The following is a 7,726-nucleotide window of genomic DNA, read 5'->3' as shown; positions in this document are numbered from 1 at the left end:
GCACTGGGCTATGGCATAAAATGCCTTATCTTTGTAGTGGGCGAGGTTTACAAGCCCTGAGGGTGAAATCCGGGCACTCTCTGCTCAACAGAAAGCGCGCGAGTCGATCGACAAAATCCTTGAATGAAAGGAAAGCGCCAGTCGGCTCGCGCGCCCTCCGCAAGGGCCAGAAATAGAAACGGGACTGCGCGTCCCACTCCACAGGGTACTGCGGGCGGCAAGCCGCCCTTCGGCAGTACGTCGCGCGTTATAAAATTAAGTATTACACTCTAAAATAGGCATCCAATCTCAAGAATCAATCGCGTAATGGCAAAAAACAACTTAACTGGCTGCGCAGCAGCAAAGAAAGAGGAAGAGACACTGAGTCATGAGGGTTTTATAGGGCTCGTCTCTATGTATGTAGTTGTGTACCTTGGGGTTCATGGGATTTGTAGTTTTTGTTGTATAACCTTTTCCTATTGGCTGCTGAATATTAAAAAGCAAGGAAAGAGAAGCATAATCAGAGACTCCGGTCCGGACATGGAATTGGTGGTTATGGGAGGCGGGGTTCAAAGCCTCTTTAAAGTTACTGTTTTTTTCATTGGCTGCTATTTTAAAGTAGTAAAGAATTGAGAAGCATAATCGGAGCCTCTTGTCCTGACATAGAATTCATCACGTCTCAGGCCGCTAAAAGAATCCTAAATAGCACACATAATAAATCGAATGAAAAGGCTAGTGAAGGTGCAGAGCATCTGATTGGCACGTAGGCCCACAACTAAAAACTTCAAGGTAAAGTTCAACAGGCACATAAAGCACCCAAATATTCCGGAGCCTGCAGGATGCAGCGCTTCGGTCTCAAAGGTTCAAAGAGGCGTGGCTAGAAAGGGAAATCCGGGAGAATCCCAGCTGACGTCTAGCACTGCAAGCGGTCAGATGAGCGCACAGCGGAAAGCATCGTCACAGCCGTTGCTACCACCCATTGGGTGAGGGCGTGGCGGCCTGCTTCAGTGTTCTGCTACCCTTTACCCCGCTAGATGTATGAGTTGAGATCATGCAACTTGCACGGATGGTCAGTGTGACACTTAGTCCTTCACCCAGTACCCTCCCACAGTGTGGTCGCCACCTAGACTTGCCAGCAAACCAGTAGTCTATCAGCTATTCTCAACTTCCCGGACCTAAGGCCGTCCGTGTAGCACACACACCAAACTGTCTCCCCCTCGCAAGTAACGTCACGACCCCAGCATCACCAACCTTTCAGCCAATTAACTGATCTCGCCTGGCACGCGCAGCGTCTCGGGGCCCTTGACGACGGCCAATGGCAGGCAGAGTTGGGGGGCGGGACTTCCGGTAGACTGCAGGAAGTTTGAGAGAGTGTGTGTGTGTGTTATCCTGGGGCCGGATAGCCGAGTGGTGGTAGTGAGCGGCTACTGGGGTGGCAGTACGCGGGTGACATCTGTTCAGTAGGGCAGCGCTTAGTGTCACGTCAAGCCGTTCAAACACTCCGCTTGACTGCTATATGCTCGCCTGCTCCCTGTTCAGTTTTTCCTGCTCTGCTCCCCGCGTCCGTTGCGTTGTTCGCGGCGCCATTCGAAAGAGGCCAGTTCCATCCTTTTCCCCGCGGCTGTTAGCAGGGACGGCGCCCAGTACCGCGGCAGAGAAGGCCCGTGGACGGTTGCCTCAAGAGAGGTGAGAGGGCGCCTAGTGCGGGCTTTGTAGAAGCTGGGTTGTTCTTTGCAGTGGAGATTGTATGATGCTGCGGCGCAGGTTCTGCTTCCCTTTACGTTTAGAAGGGGGTTTTATCATCCAGGCCTGGTGGGCAGCGAATCGGTTCTTTGGGCCTTCGTTGGTTTCACTTTCATTTACTTGCGTTCTATTTGGCATAGGAACTTTAACAGCTCAGTGGATGAGGAATCTTAACGTTCACATTGTTGTTTATCCATTTAAGAGTACGCTTGTCTGCCCAGAGCTCGAAGTTAGATTCTTCAACAAGGCCAGTGAAAAAGCAGGTGTGTTATGGAGGTACGGGACATTCGGTGGACCCAAACGGAGTGAGACCCGCGCCCAAGAGTCGAGGTATCCACCGTACCTAGGATCAGAAGCTTGTAATGGTTTCAGGATCAGCTATTGGAGGAGTGGATTGTGCTGTAGCGCATTAATAAGAATGCTTTATTTGTAACAAGTTTGTGCCGTTTAGGCACCAGGAAAAAAGGTGGTCTGAACGATGACTAGTGGTATTTTGTCAACAGAAGCGCAGAGTCAGTAAAGCCTAAAAGGTATGTAAAAGGTTCAGGAAACTGTCGAATCGGGGCTCATGGGAGGAGACCTATACAGTGCTAAGGCAGTTCCTCTCCGCATCGATTACATTGCGCTTCTTTGTAATGCTGTCACCGCTTAATTTGTACTTCCACCATGACTCCGTTTTCCCATCCGAAACTCACTGTCCAGCCACCCGTCCTAATTTTTGGGAAGACTCAAGATTGCTTTACGTGTTTTTTTTTTTCTTGTTTTGTACGATTTATTTTCGCACATTCTCAATAGTTGTTAAAAGGTTTTCTTTCTAGTTTTACTGTGCAGAACAGACGTTACCGTAAAATGTGTGCGGGTGCCTAGTGTCTCTCCTTTTCTGGACAAGACAGCCATGCTATGACTTTGAGGCACGGAAACAAGAGCCAGTTTAGGCCTTTTGTGTGGAAGTAATTGGCTCCATTTGGTAAGCAGTGAACCACTGTACTGTTTGGTTATTGTGTGTGTTTTTTTTTTTTTTTAAAGGGTCGGGGTGCATCATCATCATCATCATGTGAGTAATAATATCTGTTTAGAGTTTCGCAATATCCCAAAAAAATATGAAGCGTATATAAAATATGCACATAATGTTCTTCTCTTCTTCTTTTTCGAAGCATCTGCACTTATACTAGTATTGTTATTTTTTAAGCATGAATGCACTGTTTGCATTTTCCTGCAGTTCATTCGGTCTTTCAGTATCATACTTGTTAATTGATGGGCATCCGGTGTAAACTCTAACGGGAATGTTGGCTGCACGGTTTGTGTAGATTTGTGCATACTTGCACTCTTGTTGATATCGTTCCACAGCATCGCCATCTAAATTGAAAGCTATACACAATGCGTTTTTATTGATTCTCTCGCTTATCATTTTCAAACTCGCTCTTAAGAGATGGTCTGCATTTTTTGTACTGTTTGCATCACTGTAATGTTACGTGCATGTTAATCTCTGATATATATATATTTTTTTTAATACAAACGCTGAAACTCAAACTAAAGCTAGCCGTGTTATGGTTATTGAAGAAAAATACATCAATGTGCCCCCTCCTCAAACTCTTAAATGTAAAGTATATGTTTAGTATCATCCATATGAAGAGGCCTTTTCAATAGTAACTAGTTATGATGTAGCTCTTATCCCATTTGTCCAGATCAGAGTCCACATGGGGTCTGCTTCAACTGAAGCATTAAATATATTTTCCAGATAGTTATTTGTCTCAGTAATGTAGATTGCTTTTAACATAGCTATGAGCATGATGGTGGTCTTGTTGTCTGTCTTGGTCACAGAACGTTTTCTTCCCCCCCATATTTGTTTATATGTTGTGGGGGTGTAGTAGAGCCCTACTATTTATGCTCGTTGCAGCGCACTTTTTTTTTTTTTTTATTTTTCCTCTTGCTTGTTTTTAGGATTGTGGTGTTTTGTGTACTTGGGCAGTGAAACACAGAAACAAGCTATGCTGGTGGCATTAAGGACTAGGTGAGCAGGGACACATTTTTACATTTTAGTGCTTTTGTATCCCCCCCCCGCAGCTTTTATGACATCAGCACGCACGGCTTCGTTCACCAAGAGAATTCAGCCTTGCTGACCAGCATGTGTTGTGTGTGTGTGTGTGTGTGTGTGTGTGTGTGTTTTTTTTTTTTTTTTTTTTTTTTTTTTTTTTTTTTATAAATTTGATGGAAGAGCCTACGCCGAGACTTCAACCCGGTTCCCCAGTACAAAAGTCGGCAGCTCTGTATATTACGCCACATCCTCTGACTCCTAATTTGAAAAGCAACCTTGTTTTGATGAAATGTGACATTGCCGAAGATGGTTTATTCTGCCCCCTCTATGTCCTCAATACTGGGCATAATCATCATAATACTAATAATGATAATAAATACACGAAGACAATTCTAATGTAGCTGGAAAGAATAGACATGTCAACATTGCCTTTAGTGTCATAATAATGTCGTTTGTGGATGGGATTGTTTCAGGTTTCTTTTCCTGTGCTGGGCTTATTGTGGGCTTGTTTTTACGAACTTTTGTGCTTGTTCTGTGGCTCTAGCCATATATATATATATTTTTTTTTGGGTACCACCACAGTTGCAATAAGAGGACCATGGATCCAGCTGGAATGAGGCATGTACTTCTGTGGGCTCTGGCACATAACGTGTGATTCATGAATGGTTCAACTTGCAATATGTTCACTGTGTGTGCGCAGAGGGAGGGGTCGAAGATGCTGATTTGTTTTGCACCTCAGTGGAAGTGTGTGGGTGTGTTGCACGTCTATTTATTCTTGCCCCAATTTCTCGGCCGGTATGGATGTTAATGTCAGGCACTGCTTATTTTTATTAGGCATATTGTTCTAGTACGCAAATGAGTAGTATCAAAGCACTGTTAACAGTAGCCTGTGAGATTGCTCACTCGGTTTATGCACCTGCTACAAAACTCTCATAGTGCAATACAATGACATTGATTGGAATGCATTTTTTTAACTTAGCCCTTCATACAGCTCTTTCACCGTTCTTAAGAGCTATAGATAACACCTAGTAACATTTCTCGTGTGTGGTGTGCTGACAGCACTTCTTTCCATTGATCTTGTTGCTTGAAGGTCTGCTCTTCAATTAAAATCGAATGTACAGTGTGCATCATTTGCACCACAGCTAATGTGATGTGTGACTGACAACCAGTCTTAGAAGGAACTTACCTTGTGTTATCCTGTCTTTTAAACAATACTTGTTGATCCTTGCCCAATGCTGTTGTTTTCATAATCCTTTAATTGAAAAACATGTTTCTGAAATGTCTTTGAACAGCTTTATGATGGTCTTGGATGATAGTAGCTTTTACTACCAGATACTCTTTAAAGTTTCTGGTCTGTGATTTGCGGTTGTTTCATCTTTTCTGTTTATATGGATCTTTAAATTTATCAGTCATTGTTTGGTTTGCAATGCACTGGTGTAACAGTTCGAGTTGTACCCTAAATCATCATCATTGTTGTCATTTATGTTCTGGGAAATTGTATTGCCGATAACACTCTTTTTTTTTTATTAAACTTTTCAACGTGCTGCATAGCAGCTACAATGCTCTACAGCATTGGTACTCACAAACATTGTTTCAAGGGCCGCAAAGTTTAGTCTGTGATGCGACGAGGGCTGCATTGATGCCAGTAAAGTGGCAGTCTTGGAGGGGGGGGGGGGGTGGCAGTAAGGTGGGTGTTGTTCGTGTGTAATAGGAACCCAGGCCACCCTATGAGTGCAAATAACAACTGACCTGCCTCTTAGTTCACTATTGGCAATGTTGTCAGTGTGTGGAGAAGAAGGATTGTTTATAAATTCATGTTTCAAAACTATCACTTTAAAAAATACTTCTCAATGCACTGATGTAATATGATGTACTAAAGTGAAATGATTATGCATGTTAATGAAATACACCCTCTGAATTTTGAAGAGACCTTATTATATTTGTACACTTTTACTGCAAGATGACTGTTAAAATGAAGGTGTTCTTATAGTTAGTAGTGCAGGACGACCTAGTTACTTCCTTTCTTTAACTTCAATCAACCTTTAAAGAAATACTTGCCTGTTTATTATTTTTCTTATGTACGTGCCGAGTCGAGTGGACAGCTGCAGGATGCTGCTGTTGATCAGGGGGCCTCATATAAAGGTCAAGAGGGCCGCATGCAGCCCCCGGGCCGTACTTTGAGTATCACTGCTCTACAGCATAGTTTAAAGCCATTTGCAAAGCCAATGCTTGTTTAGGTTTGGCTTTTGAGAGCACAGCTGTCAAACGGGCCTACTGCTTATCTGCAGAGGTATCCTATACCTCTGGAGAACTGAACTTAAGGTTTTTTTATGTGGATTGCAATGAGACAGTAGTGAGGTATGTCAGAGGGTCATCTATATTAGTGGATGCAGAAGGAGACCTTGTGTGTCATGTCCACTAATGCTTTGTATATTTGAATTACCGCCCCACCCAAACCGACCAATCTCATTATCCCTTGCAGAGCCATGTACGTAACTGAGGGTATGGGGAGGGGGTGGTTTGGGCCCGATTCTCGATACCCAAACAGTATGTATAACATGGAGGATAGAGTTGAAAAACCTAAAACTAATCCACATGTCCGTCGTTTGTCTGCATTTAGATCCTGAAATGTTGAAAATGAATCCCCTGAAAGACATCACTCCAGCTGCATCCTAGACAGTAGTTTGCACAGTGAAATATACTGTATCTTTAATCTCACATTGTACTAAATGAAACTATCTTATGCAGATGTTTTAGTTTCAAATGTCCTTTACCTTTATTTATTATTATTTTTTTTTTTTTACCTCTTCAGTGTTTACTTAAATTCCTTATTTCTTCTGTTTGGTAAACTATTGAACAGTTGGCCCTATTTTTGTCTTTGTTATCCCCAGCAGTAAATGTCAACGTTTGAGAGCAGGCTTGTAGTCAAGGCAGTGTTTTTTAGGAGGTTGTGGCATAATTGAAGGTTTTAGAAGAATTATCCAAAGGGAACTTGTAAACTGAAAATGTGAAATATAACTTGTAATTAGTGTGGTGTGATGTGGTTTAGAAATGCCAGACCATAGCAGGTTTGGGGTTGAAAAGATAAGACTTTTGCTCCTCAGAGAATACAACAGGGGTGTAGGAAAGTGAAGTATAACGTGGTGTGGGGGTTAGTCCTCATCATGTAATACTTTCGCAATACCCCAAAGATGATTTTTGGATTCACAATGATAAATCCTTAGCTCAGTCGTGATAGTGTGGCAAGTAGCTGCCAGGTTTACTAGAGGAAAATGTCAAGCATTTCAGAGCATCAACATGGACGATGAGTAATTGACATGACTCGAAAGAAATCTGATGCTAACTTATAAAAATAGACCTTAATTTAGACACCAAAATGAACAGAATAACATCAGTACAACTGGAGTTATAGATTTTAGAAGCAATATTAAATCAATGCAAAAATGTACAGGGAAATCATAACCCAGTGATCAATGAGAAAAACCACTAGTGACAATCTGCCACTTAGACTAGGCCACGACCGTCAGTTCAGTTTTACCTAGCCCTTGGAGTCAGGGAGAAGAGGTGTACTGGCTGTCCTTGGTGCTTAACTGGAGCCACCCTGGTGCTGATTTTACCTCTTACATGATGCTGCAAGAAACAAGATGCAAAAAATACAGTCAGGGCTGAGTTGTTGAAGTCTGATGCAGGTTTCAGGGTGTCCCCTTAGATGCAGAGTCTGTTGTGGGGATCGGTTACTGGATTGCTGAGCAACATGCCTCGGAAGCGGTAAGCACAACGAAGAGCTTTGGGATTTGGTCTGGTGGAGTGACATAGCGGCCTCAAACTTCGTGGTAGGTGAGACTAGAACTCCCAGAAGACATTCGACTGCCTAGATTTGGACCCTCCTACGGAGGTACCAAAAGGCTGGTGAATCTTCAGATCCTGCAGGCGTTTTTACCTGCAGTTTCCAGGGAACTAGTGCCTCTA

General features: G+C 43.1%; 1 protein-coding gene across 5 annotated transcripts in view; it reads left to right on the top strand.

Moving 5' to 3' along the window:
• Positions 1-1,328: 1,328 nt before the first annotated feature.
• LARP4B (La ribonucleoprotein 4B) overlaps positions 1,329-7,726 on the top strand; it is an 857,205-nt gene continuing 850,807 nt past the window's right edge. Inside the window, exons 1-3 of one of the 5 annotated variants that reach the window (XM_069211184.1) lie at positions 1,528-1,665; positions 2,749-2,776; positions 3,664-3,733. The gene's annotated coding sequence lies outside the window, so the exon portion shown is untranslated. Of the gene's footprint in view, positions 1,666-2,032; positions 2,053-2,748; positions 2,777-3,663; positions 3,734-7,726 lie in introns of those variants that run through there. The other 4 variants (XM_069211183.1, XM_069211187.1, XM_069211185.1 and 1 more) reach the window with 4 other exon arrangements.

Source organism: Pleurodeles waltl, chromosome 10, assembly GCF_031143425.1.
Source record: "Pleurodeles waltl isolate 20211129_DDA chromosome 10, aPleWal1.hap1.20221129, whole genome shotgun sequence".
Lineage (NCBI taxonomy): Eukaryota > Metazoa > Chordata > Amphibia > Caudata > Salamandridae > Pleurodeles > Pleurodeles waltl.
This window is presented reverse-complemented; position numbering and strand designations above follow the sequence as displayed.